This window comes from Bufo gargarizans, chromosome 9 (assembly GCF_014858855.1).
Source record: "Bufo gargarizans isolate SCDJY-AF-19 chromosome 9, ASM1485885v1, whole genome shotgun sequence".
In the NCBI taxonomy this organism is placed as follows: Eukaryota; Metazoa; Chordata; class Amphibia; order Anura; family Bufonidae; genus Bufo; species Bufo gargarizans.
In genome coordinates this window covers 47,379,755-47,393,723 of record NC_058088.1, presented here as the reverse complement: position 1 = coordinate 47,393,723, position 13,969 = coordinate 47,379,755, and the positions used below count along the sequence as shown (strand labels likewise).

At 44.6% G+C, this 13,969-nt stretch overlaps 1 protein-coding gene across 2 annotated transcripts in view; it reads right to left on the bottom strand.

Annotated features, from left to right (window-relative positions):
- PCDH11X (protocadherin 11 X-linked) overlaps window positions 1–13,969 on the bottom strand; it is a 204,587-nt gene that overhangs the window by 190,099 nt on the left and 519 nt on the right. The gene's annotated exons all lie outside the window — the stretch shown is intronic.

Genomic DNA, 13,969 nt, shown 5'->3' with positions numbered 1-13,969 from the left:
CAGAGCTTAAAAGTGTGAATTGATACTGCAGCAGATATATTCTCATCCTGTAATAAAAAATTCTTCTGGGGTGAGAAAAAAAAAAAAAAAAAAAAAAAAAAAAAGAAAACTGCAGAGAATTTCCCAGAGGCTTTAACTCATTTACCTGTTCTTTTTACGCGACTGCAGAATAATTTGAGATATATTAATCTAGTAAAATGCTTTCCTTGTAAACTATATTATAGAGACTATTTAGGGTTTGCAAGTAATAGCAAAACATAATTCTTAACAACAATCTCATTAAAGACAAACACGAAGACTTACACCATGGCTGCCGCGCCGCTAACTACCGCCGTATAACTTATTTTTTTCCATAATAGATGCAAAATATTCCTGTACATTACGAACAACGCAAAGTATTAAGTGGCATTCACGAAGGGACGGGCCGTGCAGGTGAGAAAACCAAAGACTATTCCAGCCAGAATGTGCAATGAACAATGAGAAGGAAAAGACAAAAACAAAAACAAAAAACACACTTTATATTGCATAAAAAATAATATAATAGAAAAATATTCGGCATAATAAAAAAATTATAAAATAACAAAAATAAGGTGATACAATAAATAAAAGAAAAATAATCAGGAAAATAAAAAATGAAATTAAGATAAGTAAAAGATTTAAATTAACAAAAAAAAAAAAGCAAAATTAATAATTAAATTAACAAAATAATAAACTAAAATAATAAGCGTAATTAATGGACTTTTTATTTATTTATTTTTTACATAAAACAACTGCTAATAAAAAAACTAAATTAAGGATGAGGATGTAAAGGGGACTTCGAAAGGCTGGTCCCAAATCCGTAATCCTGCTCACTCCCCAGTGATGGGTCTTCCAGGCTTTCTTCTCTCATCCTTCTGGTAATATTTAAAGGGTTTTATGATCTCAAGAATTAAAAAACTGTTAATGGGGCCACTTCTTAAGTTTAGGCCCTCGCTTCTATGGCCACATGTAGAAGAGGTGGTCACGTGTATGTGGCCCTCTCCCACAATGTCTACAGATACTCAGCCACACTCCTGCACCTACCCCTCCTCTTCTTGGTTGTATTTGTGGCTCTCCTTACAGGTGGGGTCCTAGAGGTGCCAATATACCGCTATAACCACCTGCGTCTCATAGCAAACCCTTCCTGTTCAAATACCAACTCCAGGCCGTCTACAGCTCCGCACAGGCGGTGCAATGACATGGAAAGAGGAAAACTGTAGGCGGCAAGTTGAATGGTGGGAAAACGAGCTGAAGATAAGCAATCTCTTTAACAACTTAACGGAGACCCCCCCCCCCCCAAGTCACTATGATGGTAACACACCCTATAATTCAGCTCTGCATGGGCTGTCTGACACTAAGCAGGGGTGGAGACATATTTGGTAAATATTACGTTGCCCATAGACACAAAGTTACCATTTTCATCGTTTCTATGGAACGCAGTCACATCCAATCACTTTATTGGTCTTGAAACAATCTGAACAGTTTTCCATGGATAAAACCTTTGCGATGCTCAGGTACAATATCTTGTAGGGCGTGCCACTTTGCCCCTTTAACCAACAAGAATCCAGAAACATATCGGAATACTAGTTGTCCTGGAGACACAATAATACTTGAGTTGGACGCACCACCAATGATATCTTATGAAATCTTCCGATAATAATCTTAGCCGGATTTCCCCTTTAAGATGGAAGAACAGAAGGAATAACCCCCTCTCATTATTCTCCAAGACTCCATTTACATCTGTCTTATGAATCACACTTATTAATAGAAATAAGTCAGCCAGCTCCTACAATGTGTCGGCGTGTTAACCCTTTGCAGTCAGGTAATGGGCTGACGTCATGAACGACCCCAGTCTAGACTAAATGCTGTTGTCAGTGAGCATCTTAAAGGGCGAATGTGGGAACCATTAGGCTATTGTGCCTGATTCATTAAGATGGTGGCTCCTGGTGGCGAGACATATAGGACCGGAAGAAGCTTGCCGAGCTTTTAACCTTTCAGTAATGCATGCTTTTAGTTTCCAGGCCTGTCAGCTTCCAGGAGAAGGAATTTTACACGGTTATTATCTGAGGAGCCGCTGGAAATCTACATTAATATGCATTATAACGGCTGAAGGGAAATTTCCAGGTATGTATTCGGGGTTAGGTGCACTTAGCTGCTCTGCACTTAGTTCTGGATGTTTAGAGGAACCTGGTGCATTTAGCCTGGGAGATGTTCAAGGATACAGTCATCCATGTCTGACCAACAGAGCCACCGCAAGTCCCACCGCTGCTCATCCCTATGGCTAGGCCTGAGAAGGGCCCGAGGAGCCATGCTAATAATGCTGTGATCAACTACATGGGTCCACCGGACTATAGTGCGAGCCGCGCACAGGCTCCATCATGACCAGTCTGACCCTCTCTTCCAGTTACTTTATGTTGTATAGCACCAACATATTCCACAGCGTCACACACAATCTCTGCATCTTACAAACAAGCTAGAGGAGCGTGCCGCCACCATAATAAAGACACCGCGCCAACTCCATCCTAAGGAGACCGTGGCATAACCATAATAAAGACACCGCGCCAACTCCATCCTAAGGAGACCGTGGCATAACCATTATAAAGACACCGCGCCAACTCCATCCTAAGGAGACCGTGGCATAACCATAATAAAGACACCGCGCCAACTCCATCCTAAGGAGACCGTGGCATAACCATAATAAAGACACCGCGCCAGCTCCATCCTAAGGAGACCGTGGCATAACCATTATAAAGACACAATGGTCTCACTATCATAAAGACACCGTGCCAGTGTCATCCTAAAGACACCGTGCCAGTGTCATCCTAACAACACCGTGCCACCACCATAATAAAGACACCGTGCCAGTGTCATCCTAACAACACCATGCCAGTGTCATCCTAACAACACCGTCCCAGTGTCATCCTAACAACACCGTGCCAGTGTCATCCTAACAACACCGTCCCAGTGTCATCCTAACAACACCGTCCCAGTGTCATCCTAACAACACCGTCCCAGTGTCATCCTAACAACACCGTCCCAGTGTCATCCTAACAACACCGTGCCAGTGTCATCCTAACAACACCGTGCCAGTGTCATCCTAACAACACCGTGCCAGTGTCATCCTAACAACACCGTGCCAGTGTCATCCTAACAACACCGTGCCAGTGTCATCCTAACAACACCGTGCCAGTGTCATCCTAACAACACCGTGCCAGTGTCATCCTAACAACAACGTGCCAGTGTCATCCTAACAACACCATACCACCACATACAGGTCAATGAGCTCCTATATGGCGACGCTCTCTTACAGGACAATGAGCTCCTATATGGCGACGCTCTCTTACAGGACAATGAGCTCCTATATGGCGACGCTCTATTACAGGACAATGAGCTCCTATATGGCGACACTCTACTACAGGACAATGATCTCCTATATGGCGATGCTCTCTTACAGGACAATGAGCTCCTATATAGCGACGCTCTACTACAGGACAATGAGCTCCTATATGGCGATGCTCTCTTACAGGACAATGAGCTCCTATATGGCGATGCTCTCCTACAGGACAATGAGCTCCTATATGGTGACACTCTATTACAGGACAATGAGCTCCTATATGGCGATACTCTCTTACAGGACAATGAGCTCCTATATGGCGACACTCTACTACAGGACAATGATCTCCTATATGGCGATGCTCTCTTACAGGACAATGATCTCCTATATGGCGACACTCTACTACAGGACAATGATCTCCTATATGGCGACGCTCTATTACAGGACAATGAGCTCCTATATGGCGATGCTCTCTTACAGGACAATGATCTCCTATATGGCGACACTCTCTTACAGGACAATGAGCTCCTATATGGCGATGCTCTCTTACAGGACAATGAGCTCCTATATAGCGACGCTCTACTACAGGACAATGAGCTCCTATATGGCGACGCTCTCTTACAGGACAATGAGCTCCTATATGGCGATGCTCTCTTACAGGACAATGAGCTCCTATATGGCGATGCTCTCCTACAGGACAATGAGCTCCTATATGGCGATGCTCTCCTACAGGACAATGAGTTCCTATATGGCGACGCTCTCTTACAGGACAATGAGCTCCTATATGGCGACGCTCTCTTACAGGACAATGAGCTCCTATATGGCGACGCTCTCTTACAGGACAATGAGCTCCTATATGGCGATGCTCTCTTACAGGACAATGAGCTCCTATATGGCGACACTCTACTACAGGACAATGATCTCCTATATGGCGACGCTCTCTTACAGGACAATGAGCTCCTATATGGCGATACTCTACTACAGGACAATGAGCTCCTATATGGCGACGCTCTCTTACAGGACAATGAGCTCCTATATGGCGACGCTCTCTTACAGGACAATGAGCTCCTATATGGCGGCTTTCTCCTACAATGAGCTCTTATATGGCAACTCCTATATGGCGACGCTATCCTTTGCTGACTGTCTGGATCTGAAATCAATCACTTCCAGTCCGACACATTTAATATTAATCCCGCCAGCGATAATGCACAACCAGAATCATCCAATTAAACTTTTATGCTGGACCACTGCCATTTCTAATGACTTATTTGGGTAGACCCGATGCCACCGCGCTGGCGTTACCAAGCGTAAGCGTCTGCTGCGTTGATGGTTCAGTGTTGTTGTTTAGCTGCACACAGCACGAACCGTAAAATCGCACACAGACCGTGGGCAGCGCGTATAGGGGGTCACTGCAGACCGTGGCCGATTACCAGAGGCTCAGATATCATTGTATTACATGGGGCAGGATTCCCCGGTAATCCAGTTAATACCCCAATCAGAAGAGCCATGATGTCGCAGGATCCAGTCTCGTGGGCGCGCTCGTTATACACGTATAATACACAATCATTTCATAGCTTTAAGAATTTGAACGGTAAATGCAGGGAAAGAAAATAGTAATCATAAAATCATCTTGTTTTCCAGATGTCACGGCGAGCTGTCGACTGCAATGAAGCAGCGCCCTCTGTGGCCCTCGGCGGTACTGCAGCCTGCACATGATCCGAAGGCAGAAGTCACGTCCTAAGGACGGCTCGTACATGGAGAAAACACGCAGCCCCATTATATTCACCCAGGACGCTCAGCAGAGGAGACCCCCGGGGATAGATTCAGCTTTGGTTAACCCTATAACCGCCAGGCAGATGCAGATCCTGGTACCACATCTCACGTCCTTGTGCGCAGCCCCTTCCATATGATATCAGGATCAGAGCGAAATGTACGGACCCCGGGGCAAAACAATGAGAGAAAGTAAGAAAATGGAGAATAGATGAGAAAAAGGTGGTAATCGTAGAGTCATGCACCATATACTACCGCCATACGGTGCTTCAATAATACAGTGCCATACAGTACATCACAAATGCAGGGCGAGGAAGGTCCTAGAAACTGTCCCTCTTATAACCCTTCCTGGAAATCAACCCACTTAGGCCTCTTTCACACGAACGTATGGCTTTTATAGTTTTTGCGGTCGGTTTTTCACGGATCCGTTTTTCCGTTTTTTAGTTTCCTTTCCGTTTTTTCAGTATGGCATATACATTATACAGTAATTACATAGATAAAATTGGGCTGGGCATAACATTTTCAATAGATGGTTCCGCAAAAATGGAACGGATATGGAAGACATACAGATGCATTTCCGTATGGGTTCCGTTTTTTTTGCGGACCCATTGACTTGAACGGAGCCAAGGAACGTGATTTGTGGGCAATAATAGGACATGTTCTATCTTTCATCGGAACGGAAAAACCGAAATACGGAAATGGAATGCTTACGGAGTACATTCTGTTTTTAATGCGGAACCATTGAAATGAATGGTTCCGTACACGGACCGTCTACGGAACACAAAAAAACGGCCCGTACACTCGCCAAAAAAAAAACGATCGTTTGAACTAGGCCTTAGGCCTCTTTCACACAACCGCACGGCTTTCAAAGATCCGTTGTTCCGTTTTTTTAGTTTCCATTGTGTTTCCATTTCCGTTCCGTTTTTCCGTATGGCATATACAGTAATTAGATAGAAAAAAAAAATTTGGGCTGGGCATAACATTTTCAATAGATGGTTCCGCAAAAACGGAACGGATACAGAAGACATACTGATGCATTTACGTATGTGTTCCGTTTCTTTTTTTTTTTTTGCAGACCCATTGACTTGAACGGAGCCACGGAACGTGATTTGTGGACAATAATAGAACATGTTCTATCTTTGAACGGAAAGGAAAAACGGAAACGGAATGCATACAGAGTACATTCCGTTTTTTTTGCGGAACCATTGAAATGAATAGTTCCGTATATGGACCGTGAATGGAACACAAAAAAGCCCTTCAACGAAAAAAAATAAAAAGATCGGCCGTGTGAAAGAGGCCTCAGGCCCTGTTCCGACACATCCTCTACTTCACCACCAGATCCCCATTCATTGCAAAGGGGTCCAGCGTTGATCCGGCCAATTTCTGGCAAAAAACATCGCATGTAACGTTTTTTAGTCCGGCCAACAGCCGGCATTTGCGCCGGATCTCCGAAACGGAGAGTTGAATGTATCCTTGGATACAGCAAACATGGAACCGCGAACATTAGCTTAGTCAGCGATATAGACCGTGTAGCTGAGCTGAATTTGTCATTGAGCTCTTTTTTGTGCACATCTTTGCAATAGGTTTACCTGCAGCTGTGCCACAACACACACTCATCTCTGCTACATCTGTAAGGGACTATTCCCTGTAGGTGGTGCTGTTAGGGGTAAACCTTTTCAGATGCGGCCCCTATCCCTATGGGAGCTGAGCACCCTCCTGCAACATTGCTATAAATAGAAAGTGGAGCACGAGGCGCGGAAGGAGTCACTGGAAGGGGGGGGCCTCATTATGATAGACGGGGTATACAGATCCCACCCGGAGCAATGCAGCAGAGTGCGATGTGACCAGGCACTGCTAACACACCCAGACATCTCTACAAGTTCCTCGCCGTTCCTCATAAACCTCATACCTTGATGCAAACATCTTGTCTTATAATGACAAAAAGAAAGGCTACAAGCAAAGCAAGCAGAGATCCTGGGGTAAGGCAACATATTGATCTGAAGATAATAAGCAAGCAGCCCTGCTGTCCCTTGCTCCTTATCCATTTTAATCATTGCTCATTAGTTGGCCTGCCCCTTTAAGATCAGGCGGCAGAACCCTGACCCCGCCGCACGCACTTCCATACTTCCCCTCTCATGATTCCAGTCATTCAGAGGCTCCTTCACTGCAGCTTCCCACCAATTATCCTCCTCACACCCAGAACATCTAACGAGGGGTCACCAGATTGATACATTGGAGTCTGGATGTCATTTTGATTCATTGCAACTTTTTTTCCGCCTGATGTCTCATTTGGCAATCACTGGCGCTTATTACAGCACTGACTTGTGTTCCGCGCAGGGCCGCTCGCCGCAGCGTAAGTTCTCCGTCTTCCTGGGGACAAAGATTTGTCTTGACAAAGTCAATCTCTACATTGTGAGGTCTATGGCGAGTGGTAACCATTAAGAGACAGACGGAGCGCAATTCTAGAAAGGTAACGGTGACTTCAAGGCGGCGGCGGCGGCGAGATCAGAGTCATCTTCACTTGTGATTCCGTTGTGCTGGACATCATGTGACCCCTGTGACCTTTACAGCCATCTGCAACATTGTATCAATGGCATTCAGCAAATGTTACTTTTTTCTGTAGATCAAACCCCAATTAAGGCCACTTTCACAGTTGCGTTATTCTTTTCCGGCATTAAGTTCCGTCCTAGGGGCTCAATACCGGAAAAGAACTGATCAGTTTTATCCCAATGCATTCTGATTGGAGAGCGATCCGTTCAGGATGCATCAGGACGTCTTCAGTGCAGTCTTTTTGACTGTTCAGGACGGAGATAATACCACAGGATGCTACGGTTTTATCTGCGTCCAAAAGTCCAGAACACTTACCGGAATGCCAGATCCGACATTTTTTCCCCATTGACATGCATTAATGACGGCCCCGTCTGGAAAAACGGATCCGGCATTGAGGTCTGCGCATGCTCAGACCGCAAAAAAAATTTAAAAAAAGAAATGCCGGATCCGTTTTTCAATGCATTTGTCATATGGATCAGGATCCTGATCCATCTGACAATTGCCATCAGTTTGCATGCGTTTTGACGGATCCGGCGACGGAACTGCCTGCCGCAATCCAATGCTGCAAGTGTGAAAGTAGCCTTATCTGTGTTTCCTCTACCGAATCTCAAAACCGGAGGGCAAACGCTTCAGTTTTGTCCTCATTCATTGTCAATGGGGACCAAAATGAAACAAACCGGAACGGCGTGCACCCGTGCCGTCTCTCAAAATTCGGACAGCAAAAACGCAGATGTGAAAGCGGCCTTCACACCCCGAATTCCTTATTTAATGGCTTAGAATTAGATGGGGAAATGATCTGCTACCCGTAGATTGAATTCTCTGTTACTTATACAGCTCCAACATATTCCGTAGTGCCTTACGGAGGCGTCCACAGTCTAATTCCAGATCTACTAAGGTCAATTTCATAGAAAGCCAATTTTCTGGAGTGTTGGGGGGGGGGGGGGGAACCGGAGGTCCCACAGAGACCATGCAGATCCTATGCAGATGTTGCCCATGGTTGGACTCGAACTCGGGGCTGCAAGGCAGAAGTGCAAAACAAGTGCCATCCTTCCCCATGAGGAGTTCAGTCACTGATTGTTAGTTAGTACTATCAGGGGCAGAATTATTATTCAACGGGCCAAATAGCCAAATAACATGGGGTCCCCACCACCTAGTGTAAGAAAATTAAAAGTATGTTGTATAATAGCACAATACATCAGAAAATGCACATTATAGCAAAAAGCCACCATACTGTAATGTGCTAGGGGTGCTGATGCTACACCCAGGGTACTCACTCAGTTCAGGTGCATAAATCTGTTCTTCTCCTCCACAGCGAGCATGCTTATGGAAGACGCGTGTCACAACAGCTCAGTATAGGCGGCACATGGGGACTAAAGGGTTAACCAATTCATGGAAGATGAGAGGAACATATCATTAGTTCTGGTGACAAGGGGTTACACCTGTAGTAATAGGGTAGGAGATGTTCTAGGAAGAAGATCCAGAATCCACAGGAGAACAGTCATTAGATCAGACACTTACCAGGCGCCCACCCTTTATCTCTGCAGTTTTATATAGTAAATGATATTCCATCTACAAAAGCTAAAAACTGAACGCTTTGTTATCTCATCTTGAATGGAAAGGAATAAAGGAAATACAATGAACGTCAGGACAATTCAATCCCCGAAAGCTTCATTAGAGACGTCGAATCAAAAGATCAGCAGAGAAATCGATGCAGAACACGTTCAGTCCAGGATCTCAGCATCGACACCTATCGGGTGACTTCACGCATCAGGTCCACTGGGCAGAGTAAGGCTGTAGACCTTCTCAGGGACTACAAACACAAGCAGGTCTTTGCAAATAGAACAATACCCCAACCAAATTCCATACAGATGGAAACTTGGAGACATGGTGGACCATGGGGTCCAGATAAGGGTGACGGCGGCCACCATCACTCTTCTCTTTAGCTGCAAGAACAGCTCCTTTAGTTCACAATAATAGTAATAAAAGCAATGCTGCTCCTTGGACCCCAATAGAAGGGGGGGGGGGGGGGGTTGATGGGGTGTAATGACATGAATCAGACAGCAGGGGGCCCTATTTTGGTTTTTGACATTGACCTTCTTCTTCTTGGATGGGATCTATGGCTCTACCTATCCCAACTAACATAACATGACATCATGTTCTACTTTGTATGAACCCAACTTCCTAGGTGCCCTCACGGCCCCCTTTGTAAGCCTATAGCCCTGCCAGTTATTGGGATCAACCATGCATCCTACATAGATCTAGACCCCACTAGTAATGATGACTGACTCCACAACCTACTGCATGGCCCCATGCTAGCCGTAGGTGGGCGATACAGATGTTGTGCAGTTGGATTTGTCATGAAATCCTAAGGTGATGCTTTTTGTGTCTCAGTGAGATGAAATAAGTCAATGGTTTTGATGAAAACCTTGTGATAACACATCACGACCTGTCAAACCCGGCTCTGCTGCATCCATATCTACACACCAGACCTGTCAATCAGCCAGTAGAAAGTCTTGGCTCCATACATTCAAATGTCGCATTGTCTTACAAGAACTGAGCACAAGGTTCTGTCAGCCCCGGGGGGTGTTCATATATGCAACCCATAGAATGTCATACAAAGACCACGCTAATGATACATAGATGAGTATCTGGGGTCATCAAGGTTGTTACACAGAACAGTATGGGAGGAAGCTCAGGGCTCCATTCTAGATGGAAATATTTGGTTTGATCCCCAAGGTTTTAATTTGATGTTACTTCAGTGATAAGAATATCTATACGGTCAATGGTCAAACCTTTCATATCTTGTGCCTGGATACAACACAATCCACACGGACATCAAAGAGTCACAGATCTTAGTAGGTTTGGAGGGGGGGGGGGGGTAACCATGTTGACATCTTCTGCTAATTCTCTGCTTTTCTTACCAGTTATCAGTTCTGCATATACAGCAGCTAATTGATCATTAAGCCCGCTGAATGGTAAAACATATGAAGACGTGTCTCCAAGGATGACCCCGGTTCCACACTCATGCACAAAAACACAAAACGTATTTACTTAAAGGATCATGACTGTTAATGAGAAAGATAACATCTTATGGGAAAGCAAAATCAATGTGTCTGACACGAACGCTGCGCCTGGAAAAGACCCCACCGAGAGTTCCTCGCTGACCCTGCTCAGAGGTAAAGGAAGAGTCTCACCTTAGGGAGCAATTCATTCAGGTGTGGAAATCAAATTACTGCAATGATGAACCCTAAACCTCAGTGGTCGTCTCAAAAATGGTAATTCCATTCCATCAATGCGGATCTTGCACCATGGAGCATAATCCACATGAACTATTCAGTAGCCAAATTCTATGGAAAACACAGGTAATGTGGCAGGTAAGACACGGGCAGGACTTTATTGTGCTGCGCCACATCTGACCTTGGGCAAAGGTGCCATCTCCAAATATCCAAAAAGTGATGCACTCAACGCTGGCTCTGCCCAAATCCTCACCCAACTGGATCTCATGTCAATTACTGTATCCTAATGGAATGGTTAATAAATGCAGAAGCAGGGAGTTTACACTTAAGTGGGAACCAAAGTCTCCAAGACACTAAAACTTTCGCAACAGACCAAAAACCAAAAACAAAAAACTTCATCCTCATATTTAGATTTACACACTGAAGATGACAAAAGGCAATGACTGCAAGTTGGAAAATCCATACCTTGCTAATCCAGGTCTTGATTGCTAAATAACACTTTAGAGGCAATTACGAGGACTGGCTTAAATCCTCCGACACAGGAGCTTTTTTCAAAAATATTTTCTGCAAAGGATCTGCCTCTAATTCACAGACTAGACCTGAAAAGACACGATCCTTTAAAGCTTTATGTTTTGAACTTTTTACATCAATTTGTTGGAATGATGACAGTCTACAGCGCCTTGAGAAAGGGAAGAAGTGAAGAGCACGAGGTGTTGAAAACTCATAAACCAGGTGGGACGGCAGGGGACCATGTCTACCCAGGGCTGTACTCACCCTACTAGCACTGTAAGGTGGAGGTTCCTTCATACATCATTGGACCGGGCTCGCTTTGCTTATTTCCCTTTTGTTTTGTTAACCCCATATGTTTTTGCTACTTGGCTCTACTAAGTTACCCATATAAGTAATCTAGGAAGGTTTTCTAGACATAAGTATTTTGGTGAGTGGGGACCACACAGTTACAGTAACCTTTGGACCGCACCAACCATAAATACAGTCTTCAGTTCCACCGACCATTTACTATATCATGGTGAACCTGATCCCTTACTACCATAAGGACCTTAGCTTCGCTTGTGAACGTCTTCATCACTTTGCTCTACGTTGAATATAAATCTATCTGAAGACCCCAAGTTCAGATCAATGATCTTCTCCAATGCAGTCAAAAAACCAATCTCACAGAATAGACAGTACAACGTGGCACTGAAATGATCCTTGAAGCATAAAAACAGCCTTCCACCGAAGAAGGCGCCCACCCCGAGAAGAACAAGGAGGGCACGGTGATAAGGTAAGGAAAATTGTGTTCACATTGTCAACACGGAGGTTGCATCTGAGAAACCTACAAGAGAACACGGGAAGTTTTTTTTACCAGTCTATAATCCATTGGCCAACATTGGAAGACCAGCACCACCAGTATCCCTCTCTATTACAATTCCCAAGACCCACATTCTAAGAACAACACATCTTTTTATTTATTTTTTGAACAATCCAAGAGACGTCTTCAGATTTCCAAATTCAAACCCCCCATGCGTCCTACTAAGTCGGAACACTGTGCGTGGGAAATTGGTGGAGAAGTGAGATAAATCTTGGAATCTTCACATTTCCTGACCACATATTTTCTTCCATTCCAACCCCCCCCCCCCTATAAGAAATCATTATTCAGGATTTACTGTATGATAGGCAAAAACCATGTATCCCGGTATCATGAATTATGGAGGCGACATATGGGGAATTATGTGCACCTTGCAGATGGGAAGATAGATAGATGTCGGTGACGACCACAGATAGTTTCTGCTGCTATTTAAAGCAGCCATTCTTTTTAGTTTACGGCTCCAGAGACTCCATGAAAGATGTATATGTATATTTCTTGTCAGACTCATTCTGTTCGACAGGGAAATTTAAAGCTTCCTCCAAGATTGATGCCGAGCACTGGTCTGCATTATGTACGACTCAAGCAACTGTGGCAAAGCGTTTTATTCTGAAATTGATTTTACCTGGACACTACTTGTGCGTGTTGAATATATCTACAGCACAGCCATTAATCAATATCCCCCTGCAGAGGACGGTGGCATCAGGCGGCCGGGCTCTCCTAGTTCACAATAATAATTATATGAATCCGTTAATTGCTCGTTCATATAACCCCGATCCTCTCCGCGGACCCATCTCCTGGCATCTTTGCTGTCAGGGGGTCCTTTTTGGCTATGCATCTACTGCAGCCTGTGGGTAGATTTTTTTTATTTTTTTATTTTTTTTTGCTTTCCAATGGCTCAACATAATAACACTGAGCTGATGCTGAAAGACTAGGCTCAGCTAAACGGAGAGGCTGTTCATTGGAATATGCAAGAACTGTTCAGCACTACAACTAGCTCCACTCCTGCATTTGGCTCGGCATGGTAAATAGCGCACGTCTTTAAGCATAAGTGCCTAGCAGGATCTACACGCCGGGGGCTCGGGGCACTGTCTATAGCACCAGACCCCCATAGGATACATTTATTTTATGCCGATTCTTCTAATTCTACATTATATTTTTTATATTTCCCTTGTTTATATTTATATATACATTGTAACTAGAAATTAAATTTGTCAATTGTTTATTTATTTGCATCGTGCACCTTCTGAAGCCCCTGCAGACGCACAAGCTCCGGGTTTCCATGTCTCTAGGTCTCCCTACCAGTTGCATTTGGCTCCCCTTATGCAATCATCACCTATTTTATTCCACATCCACCAAGTGCCTGGAGTGTTTTCTGCCTCTGCAGCCAAGTGCTCCTGCCTGACCATTGTATAACTCTGCAGCCCATCACCGCAATCCCCTAGATCTGCAAGACCAGTGTGAATAAGACACAACAGGCAAGTTGCACAAGGCTATTGCACCCCTCTTACCTGATGCAGGTACATGCATGCACTGACTGAGGGATGCTAGGTGATGGCACAGCTGTCTCGCTGGAGGCTACAATCTTGCATTACACACATTTAGCGAGAGGTGAGGAAGCCTTCCCCAGCCACCTGCAGTATATGGAGGTGATGATGGACAGTTCTAGCATCACCATCCTCTCCTCAGTTGCAGTTT